Source organism: Protopterus annectens, chromosome 2.part2 (genome assembly GCF_019279795.1).
Source record: "Protopterus annectens isolate FY-2018-M chromosome 2.part2, PAN1.0, whole genome shotgun sequence".
NCBI classification, from domain to species: Eukaryota; Metazoa; Chordata; order Ceratodontiformes; family Protopteridae; genus Protopterus; species Protopterus annectens.
Window position 1 is genome coordinate 1,055,173,929 of NC_056730.1, and position 25,335 is coordinate 1,055,199,263.

Sequence of the window (25,335 nt, forward strand, 5' to 3'; positions counted from 1 at the left end):
AATGGGGACATCCCTGACGGTCACTTAGTGGGGGTTGCTAGATATGCACTGGAGCTGTGGCTGTTGACACCCATCAGAAATGCACACACACCTGAACAAGAACTCCATAATGAGGCACACGCACAAACACAAAATGTAATCGAGCGTGTGTTTGGGATGCTCAAGTCATGGTTCCGGTGCCTGGACACATCTGGTGGAGCCTTGCAGTACTCACCAAATACATGTACCCAAATTGTCATGGTATGTGCCATGCTACACAATATGATCCTGTGAAAACAGCTGCAGCAGGAACAGCATGAGGCAGGGCCAAACAGCCCCCCACCATTGCCAAGACCTGCACAGGCACAGAGTGACTCAGAGGAGGAACAACCTGAGCCTGCCCCAGTAGGCAGAAGGAGGTGTGCCCAGTATGCCTTGTCCTTGGCAAAGAGGCAACACATAGCACATACACTGGCTCAGTAGAAACCCTGGAAATTATGCCTCTCTTTGACTCGCACATAAAATAAAAGGGATGTCTAACATGACACTACTTGTTTCCAAACATGTATAGGGAGTGTAATATGTGCATCTGACATAGGCAGCCCTGCAGCACCACCTGAGGCACGATTGCCATGTTTTAAGCAATATAAAGCTGTGCTAAGCAGCTTTTACCAATATTTAGTATATGTAAACAAAATTGCCTGTGCTAACTAGCGCAACATCAGGCAACATTGAGCAATGTTGGGCAAGGTCAGGCAAAGTTGAGCAAAGTCAGGTAAACATGCTCATATTAGCTTTACTGTCCCTTAAGCAGTCTGGCCTGCCCAGCATGAAAATTAAAAGCAGTGAAAGGGCTCGAACCCAGGATGCTGTGCACTGCAGTCACAGTACTGAACCACTAAACCATGACTGCATTTCAGTGGCGCAGACGCAGCAGGACAATTGTACACTAATGCAAACACAAAGAAATGCTGTAACATGGCCCTAAAGAGGCATATGGGTAACCTCCCCCACAGGCCTATGCAGACAGAGAACATCAGGCCAGGCGATGTGATGTGGGTTGTGTAGGCTATGAAGTCGCAATCTAATATACGTGACATTGGATGCTAAGATGTGTAGTACAGTAGTATGCCTCAAGCCAGTATGATAGGCAACAGTACAGACTGAAATAGTGTACCGTACATAGCAGTGCAGGCATAGCAAATGTATATAAGTGTCAGGTGAACCCCTTATCCTATGTACACCCACACTTACAATCAGGTGTGCCCCCTGGTAGAAATGTACAAAGAATAGCTGCCCCCCCTGTATGTGGAAATGTTGATACGTGTATGGAAACCCTGCAGACACAGCATGATCCCTGTTGATCTATGACACAAAGGTGAGCCCTGCTGTAAAAATACAACTTGATTTTCCATACACATATAGTATAAATGTCTATACCGGGCGTGCTCACACACTCCAACAAATGTAGTGGATTTCATTCAGCATCACACTGAAAGGTCATACTGGGCAAGCTCACATACTTAACTAAACGAAGTAAATGTCAGGCAACAACATATTGAAAGGTCATACTGGCCATGCTCCCACACAAATAAACAAAGCAAATGTCAGGCAATGACATACTGAAAGGTCATACTGGGCATGCTCACACACTTATGCTAATATGGAGGTGATAATAAGGGATCTATGGACAAATGTGGATAGTCATCTCTACTTCCAGAAACACATTCACAAAGTTGTCAGAAAATCATGCTATGTGTTCACACAAACTGCCAAGGTCTGTGCATGTAGGTCAAAGGAGGTTCCCACTACTCAGCAGTCATCAGACCCGTCAGAGAGTACCACAACACACTTGTGATGAATCTGATTAGGCACGTTCAGCAGCCAGAAAGACCACTGAAGTACCCTAACAAGAGGATTACTGGCCTCAAACAGTTGCCCCATGCAACAAGACTGAATGTAACCCAATCTGCACTCTGTTGCATACTGTCTCAGGAGATCTCTGCCCAACAGACAGGTCCATGTCATTGCTACACTCAGATCTGTTCTGAGTTACAGCTCAATGGCACTAAATATACAGACCCAAATGATATTGCCAACATCCTGGCAGATAAGATCAGTGTTAACTTTACCCCCCCCTCTCACCCATGAAAGAGCACATCTCTATAATGGAAGACTGCAAAGTTGCTGTCATCATGGCTGCACAGGTAAACAACACTCTTCAAAGCCAGTATCACAGCAGCCATGGGACCAGATAACTTCCCAGGCTGTGTTCTACACAAAGCACAGAACGAACAGGCACCACATCGACGTACCATGTGCAGTCATAGCCTCACCTCATGCTTTGTGCCTGCTGAATGGTGCACAGTGATGGTTATCCCAGTACACAAGGGTGGAGACACCATGGACCTCATGAACTAGTGCCCCATTAGCCTGATGAGCATGGTCTTCAAGGCCATGGAATGTATCATCATACAACTTATAAAAAATTACATTGGTAATCCCCAAACCCTGGACCACAACCATGTTGGGTTTGTAAAATGCAGATCATGTCTCCTAAACCTGATAGATGACATTGAAGCAGTCACCAGAACCGTAGACAAGGGTAAGGTGGTTCGCACAGCCTATGTAGATCCTGCCACAGCTTACAACACCACCCCACACTCTGGAAATATAGATAAACCCACTAAACTAGGCATAAATTGCTATGCCACAAGATGGGTTGCCAACAGGCTTACTGACAGAACACACACTGTGAAAGTAGCAGACTCCAAGTATGACTTTGGACCAGTGATGAGTGCAGTACCACAGGGTCCAGTCCTGTGTCTTGTCCTGTTTAGTATCTACTTCCCTGAAGTAAACTTTAACATGGAAGGTCTGTGACTACTGAAGTTTCCAGAGGACTGCAAACTAGGAGCCATAATTGTAAACATTAAACATTAAAGATGTGGACATCCTACAAAAGTGCCTCACTGAGACAGATGGCTGTTGTCAAAGCCATGTGCTCTAGCTCAATGCCAAAAGGTGCATTGTCATCCCCTTTGTTAAAAACTCTGTAGCCAAGAACTACAACATAGACGGTAGTATACATAACACTGAAAGTGTGACAAGAGACCTTGGGTCTCAGGTGGACAGTGGACACAACTGTGATAATCACATCCAAACAGTAGTCAGGAAACCCTCCTATGTGGCACACCTCATCACAAAATGTGTCTCATGCAGAGTAGAAGAGGACATTGTTCCCTTCTACTCATCACTCACTAGAACTATAATAGAGTACAACGCCATTTTTGCTATGTACCTTACAAGACAACTACAACAACTGGAAAGCCTGCAGCAATACCTCACAAAGAGCATTAGCAGCATGAAATACATGCCATACACAGACCATCTCAAAATGCTCCATCCGTACTCCCTTGCATATCGCCTACTCAGAGGTGTTCACTACCTAACATACAAAGCAATGTCAAACACAGAGCTGTTGGACATGCTCCATGTAAAGCACTCACAATCCCTCTGACATTCGGACCCAAAACCACGAGTGAAATACAAAGATAAGGGGTGTACCCATTTACCTTATGGATACCCACACCTTCAGGCTAGTGGTACAGCATGAGGCCTTGGAGACCATGCAAGTGCAACTAATATTGGGCAAATCTGCTCATCAGATTGTAGCCTGCTACAGATCAAGTACCTTGTCTTAGGAACCTCACTCAGTATTCCTGAGAACAGTTAAAAATATAAAGGTCCTATCAAACATCATTATATGAGGAGATTACAACTACCCAAACATTGAGTGGGAGAATTACTTGTGTACAACGTCCTTTGCCCAATGTTTCCTAGAGTTTAAAAACTCTAACACCCTGGAACAGCTGGTCACCATGCCCACTAGAGGTGACAACATACTGGACATGATCATCACCAACATGGGGTACCAGTGTTCCACAACAGAGATAAACCTCTCGCTGGAAATATCAGATCATAAAGTATTCACATTGGATATCCACACCCCACCCCACCCCACACACCTAATCAATGAAACCACTGTGAAGACATTTTCAATAGCAAACTGCACACTTCCCAAGACCAAAGTAGAAAGTTCCAAAGCCCTCTTGCTATAGGATAATGGTATACAATCTGCCAAATCATTTACAAGTGCATCCTATGAGCATCTACAGGGATGCATGGATCGAGACATCACAAATAAAACCAAGATGCACTCCTCCAAAATTAAGAAAACAATCTGGTGTTCATTGCTCATAAATAAGCTAGACAACAGAAAGAGGAAACAAACACATGATAGAGCCAACTTCACAAAAGGAAAGGCATTACTGATCATTATTAGGAAGAAACAATGATCAATGATAAAATAATCCAAGGCCAGTTTCTAAAGACAAATTGCCAAGGAATGTAAGAATAACAACCACAAAGCCTTCGGTAGCTATACCAGACATGTAGGTATCAACTTCCAAATGTACTGTCAGCTACTGACAAATGGCAAGAAATACACTGAACCAACTTCCATTGCCCACATCCTGGGTGACAAGTTCAGTGTAACTTCCCCCCATCACCCCCAAAAGAGCCTGTGTCCATCACAGAAGGATGCAGAGCCCCAGACTTCATGGACATGCAAGTAAAGACAGCCCTCTCCAAAGCCAAGAACACAGCATCAATGGGACTGGATGGTGTCCCAGGCTGCGTCTTATACTAGGCCCAAAAGGAACTGCACTCTCACCTACATTCACTGTCCAGACTCAATCGTACCACAGGCTATGTACCCAAAGAATGGCATACACTAACAGTCATCCAGCTCCACAAAGGGGGTGCCACAACAGAACCTGGAAACCATTGCCCTATATGTCTACTCAGCCTGGTCTACAAAGCTAATGAGCAAATTGTCATGGAACCCATAAACAGAGACATTGGGGACCTCCAGACATTGGACTCTACACAACCTCCCCTTGTTAAAGGCAGATCCTGCCTCCTAAACATAGTTGACTTATTTCAAACAGTTACCAAGGACATAGATAGAGGTGAAAGTAGTCCACACAGCCCACCTGGACCTCACTAAGGACTTTCTACACCATTCCCCACTCTGTCATCATGGACAAGCTTACCAGCTTGAACATTAACAGTTATGTCACAGGATGGGTGGCCAAGTGGCTCACAGATCAAACACACATGTTCAGAGTTGTGAGTGCCATGTCCGACTATAAGCCAGTGACAAATGGCTTCCCACAGGTCTTGGTCCTGGGACCCCACCTGTTCAGTAGACACTGCTCAGAGGTACAGGCAAGCACAGGAGGAGTATGGCTGAAAAGGTTTGCAGATGACTGCTAACTGTGGTCCATAATCGACTCTATGGCTGACACACACATCCTCCAGAAGGGTCTTACAGAGACAGATACCTGGTGTCAAAACAATGCCCTCAAGCAGAATGCCAAAGAATGCATAGTCATCCCCTTTGGCTAAAACAAAGTGCAAACAAATTACCAAATAGGTGGTACTCCAGTATGTACGGAGAAAGTCATTAAGGCCTGGGGACACAAGTAGATAGTAAACTCTCCTTTGATGATCACATGGCCAAAGTGTTTAGACATTCCTTCTATATAGCCCACCTAATGTCACCTAATGTAACCCACTTTGTCTAGTCTGATGATGTCACCATCCTACAAATATATCTGTGGAAAGTAGAGCTCACAGTAATGTGTATAGTGCATTGTGTAAATGTGTACACCTGTAGTATCATAAACCAGTTAGGTAGGGGTTTGAATCCTGCACTAGACCAGACGTGTGTGTGTCTGTTTGTGTGTAATTTCCTTGGAGAGGAGCAACATTTTTGGAGAGTAGTGAAACACCTTAAAAGTGGTATACTAATCTTTGTGAAGTCTGATGATGTCACCATCCTACAAAAATACCTGTGGAAACAAGAACTCACAGTAATGTGTATAGCGTGTCATGTAAATGTGTACTCCTGTAATATCATAAACCAGTTAAGTAGGGGTTTGAATCCTGCACTTAATAAGTGTGTGTGTGTCTGTGTGTGATCTCCTTAGAGAAGCGCAACCCTTTTGGAGAGTAGTAAAACACCTTAAAAGTGGTATAACTCACAGTAATGTGTATAGCGTGTCATGTAAATGTGTACTCCTGTAGTATCATAAACCAGTTAGGTAGGGGTTTGAATCCTGCACTTGATAAGTGTGTGTGTCTGTGTGTGATCTCCTTAGAGAAGACCGACCCTTTTGGAGAGTAGTAAAACACCTTAAAAGTGGTATACTAATCTTGGTCAAGTCTGATGATGTCACCATCCTACAAATATACCTGTGGAAAAGAGAGCTCGCAGTAATGTGTATAGCATGTGGTGTTACTACATACTCCTCTAATTTTATGAAATAGTTAAGTAGGGGTTTGAATCCTGCACCTACTACATGCCAGTAAATACATATCTGTCCCATACCTTTCCTTTGTATGTGTTTGTATTAGTCAGTTCTGTGTGTTTTGTAATTTTTTTTTTCATATCTTATTTTTTTTCAATGTATTTTTTATTTTTCAATATATATTTTTTTATCTTTTTTTTTAATATATTATTTTTTTCAATATATTTTCTTTTATATATTTTGTTTTTTTCTGTTGCTGTTGTCTGTGTCTCTCTCTCGCTCTCTCGCTCTCTCTCCGTACCTGCAATGAAATGATTGCATGTGTGCACAGAAAGTACAGCCTGCTTTTATAGGTATCTGCACATGCGCATGTGATGGCCTCTGCATCAATTGTTGGCCACCATTTGGCAATTGCATGCAGCCTGCTGTGTGGTACTTGCAGTACTCACTGTCATAGCAACCCAATGCTATAAATTGCTAAGTCAGGTAAGGGTAGCCCTTTCAGCTTTCCAAAGTGGGGACCATGATTGTTTGCTGTGGACACCGTTGTGTAAGTCAGAAGGTTGGTATACTTCTTGTATCTGATGCTAGGGGTGTAGCCAGTGATTTGAATGTTGTACTCAGACCTGAATGTTGCCACTTCCAGTACACAGTTGTCAGTGTAGAATTGTACTCACCCCTACAAATGCTAACACAAGATATATGGGAGTATGTAGTTTCTTTTCTACTTATACAATTAGCTGCCATACATACGTAGTTATTGAGATGTTTTCATGTGGCACATGAACTGTTTGTGAACTGCTATACTGTGGAAATTAATGTACTAACCTCTGCACCGTTTGTGTTTTTTTTTGTTGACATTAGCACAGGATGCTCATGAAAACTGGACAATTCCAGTACTGAGTATGCCTACCTACATCCTTGCTGGACCTTGAGCACACAGGTATTTTGTACATTTGGGTGGGGATTGTCCTGCTATGATACTGTGTGGGGGTTGTAAAGTGCTGCTGTAACATTATTTACTGCCAAATGGCTGGTTCTGTTATCACAGTCATGTAATGCAATTCCACAACAACTGCTGGTAAAGTTCCACAGAACAGGTTTTGTGTTATGGCATTCCTATCTTTCCTTTACATTCACTCATTCTGATGCATAATATATATATTTCAGCAACAACCTGCACTATATCTACTGTGGCTTTGTGGTACTTCATGCAGTCTAGTGTGTACAAGGTCCGGGGTTCGAGACTGATAGTGGTGTTCTATTTTGCTGCTGAGCAGAACAAGGGCCCTCACATGCAGGGTGACTAAGGCACTTTTAAGCAGTTGTAAGCAGGTTTGCCTGGGTTTGCTCGGGTTTGTGCGACGCTTAGCAATACTTAGCTAAGCACACACTCACGCAAACCCGCTAACTACTGCTTAATAGTGCTTACTCCTGCTAACCCCCACCCTCATTTCTTTGAAAGGAAAAGAAAATGGGGGAGATAGGACAGTGGTGAAAAAGGGGCACAAAAAGGGAAATACAGTAGGGAAAACAGATAGGGATGTGCAGGACGGGTGTAGGGAAGGTCCATAGCTGCCCATTTCTTTAACAGCAGCAGCTGTGCATATACTAGTAATTTGGAGGGAAATTTGAAACCTTCCACCCCTGAGAGAGGGGTGAGGACAACGAAGTATGTTGTACTTCCAATTCAATTTCAGTTTATGTGTCCAGCGGACATGTGTGCTAAATGGGCAGCTATGTTTGTGGGAGCAGATTGCCCATTTTTTTTCAGGTGATAGTGGAATGTGGGGTAGGGGAAGTAGGTATATTTGATGAGGTAGGTTGGGGAGGTAAACAGACAAGACAAACAAGATGCATACAGGGGTGGAATATGACACATGGGTGGGTGAATACCATTCACGGGGAAGGATGTTTGGAATTCGCAAGCCCATGAGCCCACAGATCACAACAGTGGAACTGAGATCCCCACCCATGGGCAGTCACCACTGCACCTTCACAGCCCAGAGGGTGGCTGTACTGGGGGCTGCATAGGAGGGGCAGGCTCACCCGTGAGTCATGCCACTCTTGCCTTGAGCTGACGTAGAGGATCAGTGACTGAACGTTCGATCTCCCTACGTACCACAGCCCGGACCATTCGGAGGGTGATAGGTCCTCCTCCGGCGACACTTGCATGGAGGGATGAGCCCCATCCCCTGCAGTGCTTCCACCCAAAGGTGGCACAGGGCCAACGGAGGAGGAGGAGGTCCTGGGCTGGGCACCGGACCTGCTGGTGCCAGGTACCATCGCCAGCTGAGGTGGGACAGGTGGATCCGCTGGGACAAGCCTTCCTATATGTTCTATGTTTAGGAGGATTTAATGACAATATGGGTTAGTGGTAGCCAACAGCATTCCAAATTAGTTGTAGCAGCATTCAGTAGTGTTCCCATTAACCCAACACACCAGAGTTCCAACAGCTGAACAGCAAGCATAACACATGCATATATAGAACAACAGTGGACATTCCAACAGCATGCAGGATTGATTGGTGGCAACAGGCCACCAAGCTTGTGGTATGTGAACAGGACACATGCATCAAAGTAAATGCAGACATGTATAAACCAGTAGGACATATGTCCCAACAAATGTTATGAGATTAGACATACCCATTGAGGTGTGGAATTGCATTGTTTATGCACATACAGTAGGGTGCAAAAAGATACCTCCATTAACAACTTATATATACTTATAGTTTACACTACATTCCTATTGACTGCAGTTATATATCCCCTACATGTATTATTACACTAAGCAATGTCCATTAAATTGTGAAATGGGTTTTGCTAGTTCTTTATATACCTGACTTGTATCTGACATACAAACTGCCCAGGGTGCAGATGTTACTGCTACGTATTTATATATTTCATTTATATTTATATATCTACATATCTGGATATGTTCAGGTGACATTATCAGGTATATTTTAACAGCCCCCTACATTTCTAGCAGCACACTGATATTTCTAGGGAACACAATAACAAGCTACTCATATGCCAGATTAACCTGTACATGCCGGACGTGAACCGACAGTTGAGGACTGTATATATGCTTAACAGCTACTGGCACTCCCTTCATCCACTTTATATGGGCGTACCTATGTGTGGGTTGACTGCACTTAATACAACAGTACTATTTTTATAATGCAAGGGTACAACAACATATTGAAGAAAGTGACACGGACACACTCCAGGAATTATACCTTTATTAATTACATTACACACTTTTCTAGTGGCTCTCTTATTTATTTGATATATCAGTGCATGCAGAGAACTTTTATTCAAGATGTATTATACCTTTATTAATGGGTTACAACATCTTTTCATGCTGTCTCACTTATTTTATATAACAGCACATGCAGAGAAGTTATTCAAGACTTATTATACCTTTATTCATGGGCTACTACACTCTTTTTCAGGCTTTCTCACTTCTTTTATATAACAAAACATGAAGAATAATCACTAACCTGCCTGGTGGCACAGCTTTAGCAGCCTATCTGCATAGGCTTGCTAATTCGCAGCACGGACACCTGCAGCTGTGAAGTAAATGAAGGGATATTGAGACATACCTATCCATAATATAGACTACAATAGCAATTCTTACATACTTCATTCCATGGCTACATACTCAGTAGTGGGGCATTTTCCATTTCACGGGCCTCCTGTATCCATTGGTTCAGTCGGTCCTCCTTGCGTCTCTTCAGGTCTGAGAAGTGGTGTCTGACCTGCTCACCAGTCCGAGGGACACCTGTGGCACTGGTGAGATCATGTGCTAGACGGTTCCAGGCTTCCACTTTGTACTCAGTGCCTTGAAACTGACCCTGCAGGAGTCATGCATCATGATGATGGACGAGGAGCCAAACCATTACTTTTGACTCCTCAATGCCCCACCATTGCACTCAAAAACAAGAGCCCTCTCCAACACCGGCCATGCTGACTGCAGATGGGAGCTACAACCAGTTATGGCAAATATTCCCACCTATGGAGCTTAAATATGCCTCATTTCCTGCACTTATTTGTGATTGGCTGGTTTTGAAAAATCTCAGCTAAAAGCAAACCTGCTTAGCAATGGGAAAACTTCCATTGATATATATGAGTGTGTTGGAAGTGCATCCATATGAAAATCTGTCATGGCTTAGTGGTTTAGTACTGTGATTATGGTGCACAGTATCCCGGATTTGAGGCCTGTCATTTCTTTTTATTTTACTACTGGCCAGACCGGCTAGGAGGTGTGGCTGTGTTTAGCCAACTTTGCTCAACTTTGCCCAAAGTTGCTCGAAGTTGCTCTACATTGCCCGACGTTGCCCCACGTTGCCCGACATTGCGCTAGTTAGCACAGTGTGCAGCTCTGCGTAAACATGTTTTGTCTGCGCTAGTTGGTGCGATGCACAGCTCCGTGCAAAGCCATTGTGCTAGTTAAAGCAGTGCTAAGCTATGAGAAATTATACATAACTGTGCTTAATACTAGTAAACTTTGCTTAGCAGCTTCACATTGCTTAAGATACGTTACTTATGCATTTATCAGTATGCATGACCATTTCACCTTCTTAGAGATATATATATATATATATATATATATATATATATATATATATATATATATATATATATATATATATATATATATAATATTGTTCACTACTACATAGGCCATTTCAATGCATTTTACTAAAATTTAAGAGGTATATGTCAGGAATTAATTTTATGCACAGCTTTCCTACAGAAAATGGGAAGGGGAGTGGTGGGACTCAAACCAGGAATGCCTCCTCTTTGTGCGAAGGCTCTACCACTATGCTATTGCTATTTGGCTTAATTTGCATATAAGTAGTTTATTATCCTCTTCGATGTCTAAACTGCTAACTGTAGCTAAGCAATGGGCAAACCCGCGCACACATGTGCAAATACAGGCAGCTATATCGGGAATAATAAAACAAAAAAAAAGTTTTACATTTTATTATATTTGTACAGGGGTTTAGAATGTGGGGGTGTGTAGTGTTGGGGATATACACATTTGAGCGGACTCGCTCATGTCTGGTGACATTTGCAGTTTAGGCACTTGCAGGAGCGTGGATATTTGGACTGCTCGGCAGTTTGACACACCCCTTGCACTCGTGCACGCTCCGTGTTAGCCTTAGAGTTGAGTCAGCATGCCCTCATGAATATGCATGGCACACTGACATCATCTTCTTAGGCTGCAGTAAGACTTATTTAGTCTCACATGGAGGATTAGTGAATCCTGGCCCATGACTTTTTAATTTTTATTTTAAGTCTTTATGCGTACATAAAGGCCAATAAAGCCATATCACTAGCTGAGTCTTTCTTGAATTTTTTTGTTATACTTGAGACATTTAATAGATATGTCCATGGCCAAGGGATTGACTTTGCCTTGGAATGTTTACAAAAAATGGTGAAGGGTTGTACTCAGTATGCAGTTCAATCTAAAAAAAAATCATTGTATTTAAAATTTGCCTGTGCATAAATTCACACTGTTAAGGGCATGACATACAAATCCACACCGTGATAGTAAAAGAGTACAAATATTAAAGATAAAATATTTTAAATGTCAGAAATGCATCTGTATTACTTAGTAGTTTGTGATCAGAGTGGATACTGTTTTATACTTCCATAAGTGACAGTGAACAGAATGTTACAACAGGGGAGTATCATCTGTATGTCAAATATCTTCCATAAAAACACTTTAGTTTCAAACTGTGTGAATGTAACAAAGTTCATAAATAGCAACAGTTTCTGTGAACCTTTCAGTTTAATTCTACAAAGATATTGCCAGTTGAATACAGAATTATGCTAGTTTATAGCAATAACCTATGGCTGGGTGTTGGTAATGCTGGATTTACCCATGGTTGGTGTGGTTTGGTCACATGGGTGAACAAGTCAACCATGGTAAAACAGCTTTGTCCACACTCAGCCATGTGTTATTGTTATTATACAATGACAGTATTTAAGAAAAAAAGTTACTTTTTTAAATAATGTAATTGTATAACAGTGCTGTGGTGGTCTTCCACATTTTTCCCTGTATCATGGGACTTTCTTGATGTGCATATGGGACTTACTTTCCCATGCTTATGTGATAGATTAGTGCTATTGAAAGGAAGCAACTGAGAAAGGAAGAATCCCATTGCTTTTTTGTTGTTGTTTTTAATAAAAAAAATTGAAATCTGTAAAATTCAAATGTACGAGAGAAAGGAGACAGAGAAAATATAAGGATAGCCAGGTACAATTCCCAAGTTTTGCGTAACATACCTGATTATCCTTGTATTTTTTGTGTCCCATCTATATTTGTTTTTGGTTAACCAAGGTACACCAGAGCATTGATCAGAGAGGTCCATTTTCAGAATCTACTAATATACTGTGTATATGTTAGTCCAGATATTTCATTTACTTAGAGACAATAGCCATCAGTAGAAGGTTTTAGCAAATACTCACTACTAACAGAATGGTTTCAGTGTAAGTTACAGCACAGTCTTCCACAAGACTTTAGGGTACAGTACAATCCCTGCAGAAGAATATCACAGAAGAGTAGATGAGACAATTGATACTAATTACTGTAGCATATTAGCTATTGATTCCTTCAAACCATATGAGTGAATCTACAGTTACATGAGCTGTAAGACTATAACTGCCACTCATGACTATAATTACAGATGTAAAAACAACACTGTATGGCTCCCTGCCATATCACAGCCCGTATCATATTGTATGCACATCTCATGAACAGGATCTAAAACCGACATTATTGGCACCCATGTGTCTCATCCCATCAGTCTTCAGCATTGTAGCAGGGACCATCAATATTCTAAGCAAAGGATCTAGTCAGTTCTATTGGCATTGCGGGATAAAGCACTAACTAAGACACAGCTGACCTTTGTTCAGTTAGTGGTTCATCATCTGTTGGAGCTGGCCTGAGGAAGATGGGTGGGCCTAGCCTGTCACTAGGGGGTTGTACCTGGTTCCCACAATAAGCCCTAATGACTCTGCTTACTTCAGACGTTTCTCCACCTACTGTAAGCTCCAGCATGTGTAATAGTACTGTGTATGTGTGCATACTGGAGGCAAGCGTGTAAGAAAGTCCCAGCCATGACTAGAGAGTGTAAGGTTCTCTGCCCACATGATCATGGAATGGACTCAGTAATACCTGACTCGCACCTCTGAATGGGAAGAATAGGCAAATAAGGCTCTTACTCCTGTCAGGAACGAATGGGCAGTGGGGATCTCCCTCTGTCCAGGGAATGAATGGATCTGGCTATCACCTATAAGAGGATCAAATGGGATGAGTGGGTATAAGTAGGTAAGTCACTGGACAGGCTACGTGGATGGAGCAAGGGGGTGGAAATCACAGCAATATACTTACATATTTATTTATTTATTATAAGAAGTTAAATGGACTGGACCATGAGGTTCCCTTTTCAGCCTTGACCTAGTTTCTGTAATAAAGAAAATGCAGCAAATCCCTCAACAGGAATAAAAAACTGAGTTTTGTACAAGTAGGTAAGCAAATGGTATTGAACATTAATAGTAAGTGATACCAAGCAGCTAGTGTAAATAACATAATTCATTACTGTGCTAAGTGAGAAAACAAAATGAAGTAATGACAGTCTACATTTTAAATTATATCAGTACAATAAAATATAAAAATAAGCGCATTATGTCACAAAATGGCAGCTATAAGCACACACACACAACAAGTTGCAGCAATCCATAAGCAAGGAATATAGTTATGTATGGTTAAAAACAGGTGTGGTATAAGGGAGAGGTTAAGTAAAACTGCCTCAGAATAAGGAAGAAAGAGTGGAGGAAATACCCTGGTAAAGTATCATGATTACATATATGGGGGATGCAAGTAGTAGAAAGCTAACTGACAAGGCACCATGGACATGAGGCCTTCCAAAAGATAGGAGAAATAGAAAGACGACAAAAGCAGAATGGTCAGATAGTCACCACACTGGTCATTGAAGCTGGACAGTTTTGATAAGTGAAGTTTAAGCTCCTTATTGAATGAGACAAGAGATGGGATGAGGCAGTACAGATTTCTCGAGGGATGGAGACAAAAACTATAAGGGAGCTGAACAAGGTGACCATTTTGTTACAGGACCTTAACTGGGCCACTTAAGCTGCAACCTGTTTATGGGGAAAAAGAAGGTCTTTCCTGTTGAGTGAAGACTGGCATGCTCCCAAAACCTACATGCAATCATCTAGAATAAAAGGAAATCATCTTCATCGCTATAATCCTCTCCCTAGTCATGCATCTCAGCATTCTGCTGGATGCCAGGATTGGTACTAACACATATGACAAGATTAGTAAAAAAAATTAATAAACTCAAGTTTTAAAGAACAGTGAAACTGTGCAGTTGTGGTAATAAGACAGTTTTGACTTGCCTGAAGGTTGTGCAGTCTCACAGGTACTTTATTTGTAACTGTGAGGGAGTTGGGATGCAGGACAGACACTATCCCCTCATGCAAAATAAAATTCAACATTGTGTGCTGTTATCCTTATTTTTCTTGTCTACTGTTTTCCCACTCATGGAATTGCTGTAAATCCACATTGTGTTGATTGTTTATACCGCTCTCTCACTACACAAAATGATTAAGCTTGAATATAAATTTTAGACATTTTTCTCCTCCATTCACCCTAGGGGAACTTCTAATATACAAAATGCCACCAAATTCAACACAGACCCTGGGATTCAGTAAGCAGCTGTGCAGGAATAAGTTATTCCTGCATGGCAGGGACCATTTCTGTTCAGCATGGCAGCGCGCCATACATATGTATGAAGGCAAGCTGCTGTGCTCTAAAACAGACAGGGTTCTGTGTATGAGCACAGAGTGTGTGTGAGAGCAGAGCTCTCACAATATACACACCCCTTGCACTCCAGAATTGCCTTTTGGCAATTTAAAACAAGCGAGAACACTCATAAAACCCCCAACCTGTCGGGATAACAAATCTGGTCAAAGCCAATAGGGACAATTGTCCCTACCAAAACAATTGTTAGAATAACACATGTAGCATAAGCATATAGCACACACCTCCCAACCTGTCAGAGAAAGGAATGTGGACAAAGCCAAGCAGAAAGTTGACAAGAATAGCAGGTTCAGCATTAGCAGGGATATTCTGAAGGGTACAAACAAAATAACAAAACAATTTTTTTTTAAACATGCAATAAAGTTTAAGCATAGCTGTGTGGGTGTGTCCATTGCTTAGGTACGCTTAGTCCAGCTTAAACAGCACAAGAAGTTAAATAGCAAGAGACATACTGCATAAGCAGTATTTCAATAGTGTAGTGGTTATAGCGTATAATTTGCAAACAGCCATTCCCAGTTCAATAACCACTTTACATGTGACAGCAGTACATAAACATTTATTTTTATAATTAGCTACTAAATTACATATATTTATTAACCAGAGTACTGTATTAGGTCCAGATGTGAGGTGTCAGTTTAATAAATTTGTGAAACCCCCATATAAACACAAGTGCCCCATACAGTGTAGTCACACATGAATAAATGTAATGAAAGCACATCGGGGGATGTCAGGGACAGTAAACAAATTTATAATATGTAATGAATGATGAATCAATGCCATACAGCAGATAGTCTATAAAATAAAAAATAAGCAATGCTAAGCATTGCACAGCTCTTCTTACCAGGTTTAAGCATTGTGTAAATATGACTGCTAAGCAATGAATAGCCCAACTAAGTGGATTTGCCCATTGGTAACAGTGCTGAACCTACCCCTTTAAGCACTGTCAACCATAGCTAAACAAGTTTGCCCTTAGCTTAGCTTAGCTCAGCATATTCAAAACCATCCAATCATAGCAAAGGGTGGAAAATCAGCCGTATTTAAATACTACAGGTCGGAATACAGCTCATAACTGGTTGCAGCTTCCCATTGTAGGCAGTACGGCAGAAGTTGGTGAGGGCATGCGCTTCTGTGCGCTGGGGCATACAGGAGTCCAAGTTCATGGTAGGACTCCTGGTACAAAACCATGATGAGAGACTGCTGCAGGGCTAGTACCAAGGCTCCCAATATAAAGCGGAAGCCTGGGACCGACTCTCCCCTGATCTCACCAGTGCCACGGGTATCCTTCGGACTGCTGACCATGTCCGGCACCACTATGTTGACTTGAAGTGGAGAAAGAGGGAGCGCTTGGATGAGTGGGTACAGGAAGCAAGGCAGAGTGGTGATATCCCATCAGTGTGTAAGTACTCATACCAATAACTGTTATCTAATGTCCAGCCTGTGCATATGATGGATAGGTATGCCTAAATATTTCTCTAGTTGCCCTGCAGCTGAGTGGGCTGTGAATCAGGAAGCCCATGCTACTAGGTTGCAAAGGCTGTGTCACTAGGCTGGTGAGTAATAATCCTGCTTGTAGTAGTCATACCAAATAAATATAAAGTAGTAGAAAGTCACCTGGCAGTATAAAAACTGTGTATGGGTTGTACTGAATAAACCAGACAATATGACAGTAGCAGTCCCATATAGGTCATATTTAAATAAAACTGTAACTGCCTGGCAATAAAGCTCTAAATCCTGGACTGGTTGTGTTTACTCTGGTATTGCATGGCATTTATTGTTGCATTCTCTGAATAGTAATGTTGTGTTAACCACTGTTACCCACACTGTACTACATAAAACAATGTCTAGAAATGTCTGTGTAAGACTGTTGTAAGTACAAGATCAGATTGTACAACCAAGAGAGACGTAGACAGAAATAATTGAAGAAGTGAACAGCAATATCCAAATAGTACACTCTGATGAAACTTAACTTGATATATTTCAGCAGACACAGCCATGGTTTGAATCCTGGGAGTGGTAGTAAGCTGTATGCATAAACATACCTCTAAACTGTACAGATTTTTTCAGAATGTCCAAATAATTGTCTCATATTTTCTTCCTGTTCCTCTATCCCCCTGGCAAATCAGTGGGATGATCTCAGAATTGGAGTCACTAAATAATGACATACATTTGATTTTCAGACCACAAAATCTTCAGAAAATATATATTAAAACAAATCCTGTCACTCTAGCAACTCTCCAAGTTTATGAGAGCAATATTCAAAATGTGCCCCTATTTGTATCCCTGTGTTGTCAAACTTTGTCCAGAGGGTGTGCATTAAGAGACTGACAGGTATGTGCATAATATTAACTAGGAATCTAGGAATATGTGTAGAAATAGTTAGGTAGTGTTAACAAACATTCCTCCCACAGGTCTGTCAGATAAGAAAACTGTAACTGCCTGCCAATAAAGATTTCAATCCTGGACTGGTAGTGTTTACTCTGGTATTGTATGGCCTGACACGTAGCATTCAGTAACATATGATATCAGAATAGTACTGTTGTGTCAACCACTGTTTCTCACACTGTGCTACATAAAATATGGCTAGGAATGTCTGTATAAGACTGTAGTAATTACAAGGTCAGATTGTACAACTAAGAGAGACGTAGACAGAAAACAGTGAAAGAATAGACAGCAATACCCAAATAGCACACTCTGATGAAACTTAAATTGTTGTATTTTCAGCAGCACACCCTCTGGGAGCGATAGTAAGCTGTATGTATACCTCTCAACTGTACAGATTTTTTCAGAATGTCCATATAATTGGCTCATATTTTCTGCCTGTTCCTCTGTCCCCCTGGCAAATCAGTGGGATGATCTCAGAACTGTAGTCACTAAATAATGACATACATTTGATTTTCAGACCACACCTCCAGGTTAGAAGCAACACATGAAGCATCAGAGACCATACAGGTGCAACTAACCATAGGCAAAACTGCTATACAACTGGTAGCATGTTACAGACCACCCTCCCAATCTCAGGAACCCCACTCAGCTTTCCTGAAGACATTGGAGGATACGAATGTATCACAAAATACCATCATACTGGGAGACTTCAACTACCCAAACATAGATTGGGTACATTATTCTAGCCCTAATACCCTAGCCCAAAGGTTCCTGGAATTCATAAATTCAAATGCACTGGAACAACTAGTCACCTCTCCCACTAGGGGAGATAATATACTAGACCTGATCATCACAAACATGGGGACAAAATGCACCACACTGGAGGTATACCCCTCACTAGTGAGATCTGACCACAAACTAATCACCCTGGATATACATATCCCACCTCCACCCCCAGCACAAAAGACCACAGTGAAAAACTTCTCAAAAGCAGACTTCACTCTTCTTAAGACTGAGATGGTATCCTTTAAGCCCACTGAACCAGTGGATACCACATCCCACAATGCCGAATCCTTCACAAATGCTTTCTATGGACATCTCCAAGAATGCATGGATCATGCAATCCCAAATAAATCCAAGTCCCTCTCCACCAAAGGCAAGCGCCCTGTCTGGTGGACCTCAGCCATTAACAAATTGCATAACAAAAGAAGGAAGCTACTGCACGTCAGAGCAAAATCCCATAAAGGGAAGACATCTCTGACCAACATTAGCAGAAAACTACGTTCTCTCATAAAAACATCCAAGGCCAACTTTGAGAGAAAAATCGCTAAGAACACTAAAGATAACCACAAAGCCTTCTTCAGCTATGTTAGAAACCTGGGCGGAAACCCTCAGATATGCTCAGAGTTAGTTCAAAACAACAAAAAATACACTGAACCCACAGATATTGCCAACATTCTGGCTGACAGGTTCAGTGCAAATTTCTCCCCTCCCTCACCCCCAAAAGAAGAAATACTTATCCCAGCTGAATGTAATCTCCCTATCATTTCAGATGTCCAAGTGAGAACCGCCCTAAACAAAGCTAAAAACACAGCATCAATGGGACCTGACGGTATCCCGGGTTGCGTGCTACGTGAACTCCAAGAGGAGCTAAACCCGCACATAAAAATGCTATTTAACCTTAGCCTTACTACATGATTTGTACCTGAACACTGGCGTACAGCAACAGTGGTCCCACTCCACAAAGGGGGTACCTCTACAGACCCTGGGAACTACTGCCCCATAAGCTTAACCAGCCTGGTCTGCAAAGCTATGGAAAGAATCATTATGGAACTCATAAATAGAGACATAGGGGACCTACAGACACTTGACCCCACCCAGTTCGGCTTTGTAAAGGGCAGATCCTGCCTTTTGAACCTGGTTGACTTTTTCAAAACAGTCACTAGAGCCATTGATGAGGGCAAAGCAGTCCATACAGCCTACCTGGACTTGGCTAAGGCCTTCGACACAATACCCCACTCAGGCATCATAGATAAGCTCAACAGCTTAAACTTAAACTCTTATGTCACTAGATGGGTTGCAAACTGGCTAAAGGACAGAACCCATAAAGTTAAAATCGCTGGAGCAATGTCAGACTCAAAGCCAGTCACAAGTGGTGTCCCACAGGGATCTGTCCTGGGAACCCTCTTGTTCGGCATTTATTTCTCAGATGTTAAAACAAACATGGGAGGGTTGTGGCTGACAAAGTTCGCAGATGACTGCAAACTAGGCGCCATAGTCGATACACCAGTGGACATGTACATCCTACAAAAAGGCCTCACAGATACGGACAACTGGTGCCGGAGTCACGGCCTTAAACTAAATGCCAAAAAATGTATAGTCATCCCCTTTGGGAAAAACAAAGTACCCACAAATTATCACATAGACAGCAACCCACTGAGTACAGAAAAAGTAATCAGAAACCTAGGGACCCAAGTCAACAGTGACCTCTCATTTGACACCCACGTTGCCAAAGTGGTTAGAAAAACATTCTACCTTGCACACCTCATCATGAAGGGATTCACATCCAGATCCAAGGATGTCATTGTACCCCTATACTCCTCCCTCATCAGACCCATGATTGAGTACAATGCCCCATTTGGTATGTACCTCCCCCGGCATTTGCAACAGCTGGAGAGACCACAAAAGTACCTCACCAAGAGGATCAAGGGTCTCCAAAATATGTCTTATTCTGCCAGACTAAAGAAACTTCAGCTCTATTCAGTAGCATACCGCCTGCTCAGAGGTGATCTCTGCCTGACGTACAAGGCCATGTCCAATCAGGATCTGATGGACATGCTCCACCTCAAAAAATCCAAATCCATCAGGACCATGAGAGCTAAAGACTTAAACCTCGGCACAAGTATGAATAGGTCATGCTGGAGGGATAAATTCATAACCCAGGGGCTTCCCATGCTTTGGAACAAGATCCCAGTTCATATTAGGCAGAGCCCCTCACTGACTCTCTTCAAGAGAAATCTTGATGAGTGGATGGGAGATTGTAAGTTTACCCCAGGGGTCACATCTGTGTCACTGCTAGACAGGGGCACAGTAAACTAATTCTATTATATAAGGGGACCTTCATTGTGTCACTACTAGACAGAGGCACAGTATTCTAAATTTATTCTGTACATTTTTGTACCATTTCATGGGGTGGCAAAAGCCACATCACTATGGCTAGGCTTACAATTGCCCCAGGGCAGATAGCCTAGTACTAAACTATGAAACTATGAAACTATAAAACCTTCATAAAATATAGATTAAAACAAATCCTGTCACTCAATCAACTCTCAAAGTTTATGAGAACAATATTCAAAATATGTCCCTATTTGTACCCCCATGTTCTCAAGCTTTGTCCAGAGTGTGTGCATTAAGAGATTGAGAGGTATGTGCATAATGTTAACTTGGAATCTGGGAATATGTGTAGAACCAGTTAGGTAGTGTTAACAAACATTCCCTTCACAGGTCTACTAGGTAAGAGATGTAGAATTTAGCTGTAAGACAGTTGACGTATACACTGTGTACAAACATACCACTGCCCAAACCAAGGCCATAGGGTATTGTAATAATACCTGTACAGTAATGATTAGAGCAATGATCATTAAATTTGTAAGTACTACAAGGATATATAAGTTGTTAATTGACATATCTCCCCCCCACCATATCTGCAACAATAATCTAAACACACAAATCAACGGGTATGTTTACACCAAACCTACTGTTGGGACATATGTCCTATTATTCAACAAAATATTGAAATGTGTTTCTATTAATGTTCCATGTTGAAATACTATCGTTGGTGGCTTGTTGCTATCAATGTAACCTGCATGCCATTGCAATAGCCACTGTGGTTCCATATATGCGTGTGTTCTGTTTGCTATGCAACTGTTCCAAATCTGGTGTTTTGGGTTAATGGGAATATCTATGCATGCTGCTATAACTAATCCTGGATTGTGTTGATTATTACTAACCCACATATGTTTTAAAACTGCAACACCATAGCACGTTTGGGAAAGACGGTCCCAGCGGACCCATCTCTCCTACCTTATCTGGCCATGGCACTGGGCCCCAACACATCTGGGACCCACTTTGGGACCTCCTCGTCTGCTGGTCCTGCACCACCTTTGGGTGGAACCGCCTCAGGGATGGGGCTCATCTCCCCTCCCCGGGAGCAGGCATGGACAGTTATGAGCAGGTACGACATTGTTACACTGATCTGATCCACCACGTCTGTCAGCATGCTGCTGCAGTTAGGAGCAACCAGCAAGCTACAGGTGGGGGTCATGCCATCCAGCCCCCACTGACACATGCTAAGGAGCTCCTCACCAGCCTTGGGGCACCCGCCCGCCATCCAAACCAGGAACCTGAAGATAGCATTGTGGAGGTGGGTGCCACCCACACAATGGATGAGGAGCATGCAGGTAAGACCCCAGGGCACATGAGTAGACCATTGTTGCTTATCCATCTTCATCTTTAAAGTATCTTCATGCATATGTCAGATAACATAGTCTATTGCTGCAGTGTCATAATGAACAGATGTGCATAATCTCTAGTATTGTGGGTTTGTACTGTTGATGTACTGAAATGTTTCTCCCACCCTGTATCAATGCCACAGGTGTGGCTACTGACATTACATCTCTCACACAACTATGTAGGTCACTCTGGTATACAACTGGGGCAGCAACCTGTAGCTGGTGAGTATGGAGTTGTTTTTTCAGGTTTGCCAATACACCAGCCATGTTATAGCCATAGTATTTACCATGCACACATTTAACACACCTACCCATAATGTATGCTGTACATGTTCACTTATTGTTGCTGTTAACTGCACTGCATCACAGTGGTCACTATGGTGGCATATCTGAAGGGCATGTAAGAGTCCTGCAGTATACCTAACAACCCGTCAGTGCAAGATAAGATGTGTGGACAGAGATGAACATAATGGTGGGGCAAATAGCCTACAGTAGGGACATGTCTGAAACATTACCCTTATACAGTGGCTACAACCGTGTATACACCACTATTACAATGGCAACTGTTCCTGATCTAAACAACAGCAAATCACAATATCACATTCCACACCTTTTATAACCTGTAACATGATCCCAACATGAACAATGAATGTGTAATATGGAATCCTATGTTAGGACGATAAATATGGGGAATACATATCTTAACAAACATTAGAAGCATATGCGTGCATACACTCCAAATAACATATTGTAAAAGCAGCTTTTGAGGTACGGACAGCATTCACTCTTCTTGAGTACACACCTTCCATCAAGTACAGGGCCTCAATGTTACAACAAGTAATGGTCTGCTGTCCAAGACGTATGTCCATGACATTTGCCCACTCACCTGCAACAGAGGCAGCTATGGCTTGCACACATCTTACAAACCATGGAATGGATCCCATATCCAAAAGGTAGCACTCAGGAGTGGGAGAAGTAGCCTTACCTCACCAGTGCATATACCATGGTAAACAGTGCAGACAGTCATGTATGTGTGTATGAAGTATGGGACAACATTAATGTAGAAAATAAACAGATGCCCATCCAAGACAGACGACAACACATGTTGCAAACTGGTCATGGAGACTGCTAAGAAACATGCAGCAATACTGAGAGACTTTCAGGAATGTCTAGCAAGTATTGCCTGTGTAGTACCTTTGTCAACAATCACCTAGAATCTTCATACATGTGGCCTATGGGTTAGGGTAATCAGATGGAAGAGTTGTTCCACAGGAAACATAACTCAGGGCTCCCTATAGGTAGCATATGCATAACATCAAGTCTCCCAAAGGCATTTGTTGCAATGTGTAATGGTGTACTGAGACCAAGGCTGAAACCTACAGACAGTATTAAAAAAGATACATGCGGTGTACAAGCAACACCTCACTCTACCTCAAGCCCACCATCCCCATTTTTACCTTGCTGGTGCCAGTGTGCACCTTTAGGTCTGCTGTTCATTAGCAGGAACTAGGCCAGTAGACATGGCGTTCTGAATTAGGAACATTGCAAAATGATACTCATGTGGCCCATAGTTGTCAACCATCTGCAATAAGGCTGAGGATGGGGAGGGGTGTCATCCCGAAACACAACATTGAACTGAAGCATACATACAAAGCTCGCTAAGAATGGTTGTATCTGAACACAGTCAATGTCATGAATTGTGCCAGACATAACCCTGACTCCACAGCAATAGCAAAGGCACTGTGTGACCTCCAAGGGCTGTGCACATGAACTGACCTTGCAATCCGGCAGAGTTGGGGGACATTTTTAGGGCAGAGTGACCAAATAATGGCAAGTGAAGATGGGCCATGCTAATATGCCCCTTCCAGGAATAGTGACTGCTGTAGTTCACTTAACAGGTACTGCAACAAACCATTGTGTTAAGGGTGTGCACACTTATGCAGTCCACATATTGCATGCATCTCAATCAGCATATGTATGACTAACACATTTGTTTGATACTGCATTTGATTGCACAAGTCATTTGTCACATATCATGTGTGTGTAATGTTAACATATACAGTATTGTGGTCCCATTACATATCATGGAAGAGGGTAGCATGTCAACAAAGTTGTGTACACTCCTCATAGCCACAGTAAGCTGCCAGGGGTTTCATGGGCACTTGGGGTTGGGAGAGTGGCTTAATGGCTAAGTTGTTTGCCTTGCAAACACAAGGTGCAGGGTTTGAGTTTCACAATATATATATATATAGATATACATATATGTATGTATGTATATATATATATATATATATATATATATATATATATATATATATATATATATAGATAGATATACATATACATATATGTATGCATGTGTGTGTATATATATATATATATATATATATATATATATATATATATATATATATATATATATATATATATATATATATATATATATATATAAACATATGCCCATAACATGTAGGGGAATCATACCTCAGCACCAATAGTCACAACCTTTTAGTGCAAGGGAATGTAATGTAAGTATTGCAGGTATAAATGAATATCGCGACAGTAACAGGGGTTGTGTCAACAGACATGTTGTGTAGGAAGTCCCTTCTGATACTGACATGTACACCATTAGTTACTGACAGACATCATAAGATCATCATAGTGAAGTACCACACAAATCACAGTAATGATCCTGTGGAATACAGCAGAGATATGACCAGTAAACGTGAACAGTCTGACACAATCTTGTCAGTCCAGAGGTATACACAGAACTCCTTAGTGCAACTTGTGTGGACCAAGCCTGACAAAGTGGATGTTTACTGCCATGTCAATGGTGTTATCACAAAAATACTGAAATAGATAAGCTCATTCAGTTGATGCATTCACATACTCCTGTCTGTTCTAACACATATTAACTGGAGGAGCAGAGGTCCCAAGCCCATATACTCCCCACTAGTTAGTGACATACATCTTCACAGCATCCTACTGCTTGTTCAGAAATACACAACACTTATGGTGGCCAGGCAACAGTGCATCTGACAAATATCTGGACATAACATCACAATAGGTAAATACACTGAGCTCCTAGGCATGTCACAAAGCACTGTGTAAACTACAGGCAGACTGCCACAACACTGACCCAAGTTTCCTATGGGGGAATACACATGTACTTGCAAATATTGCAGGCATGACAGGCATGTAACAGCACAGAGCAACAGACACCATTGTGAAAA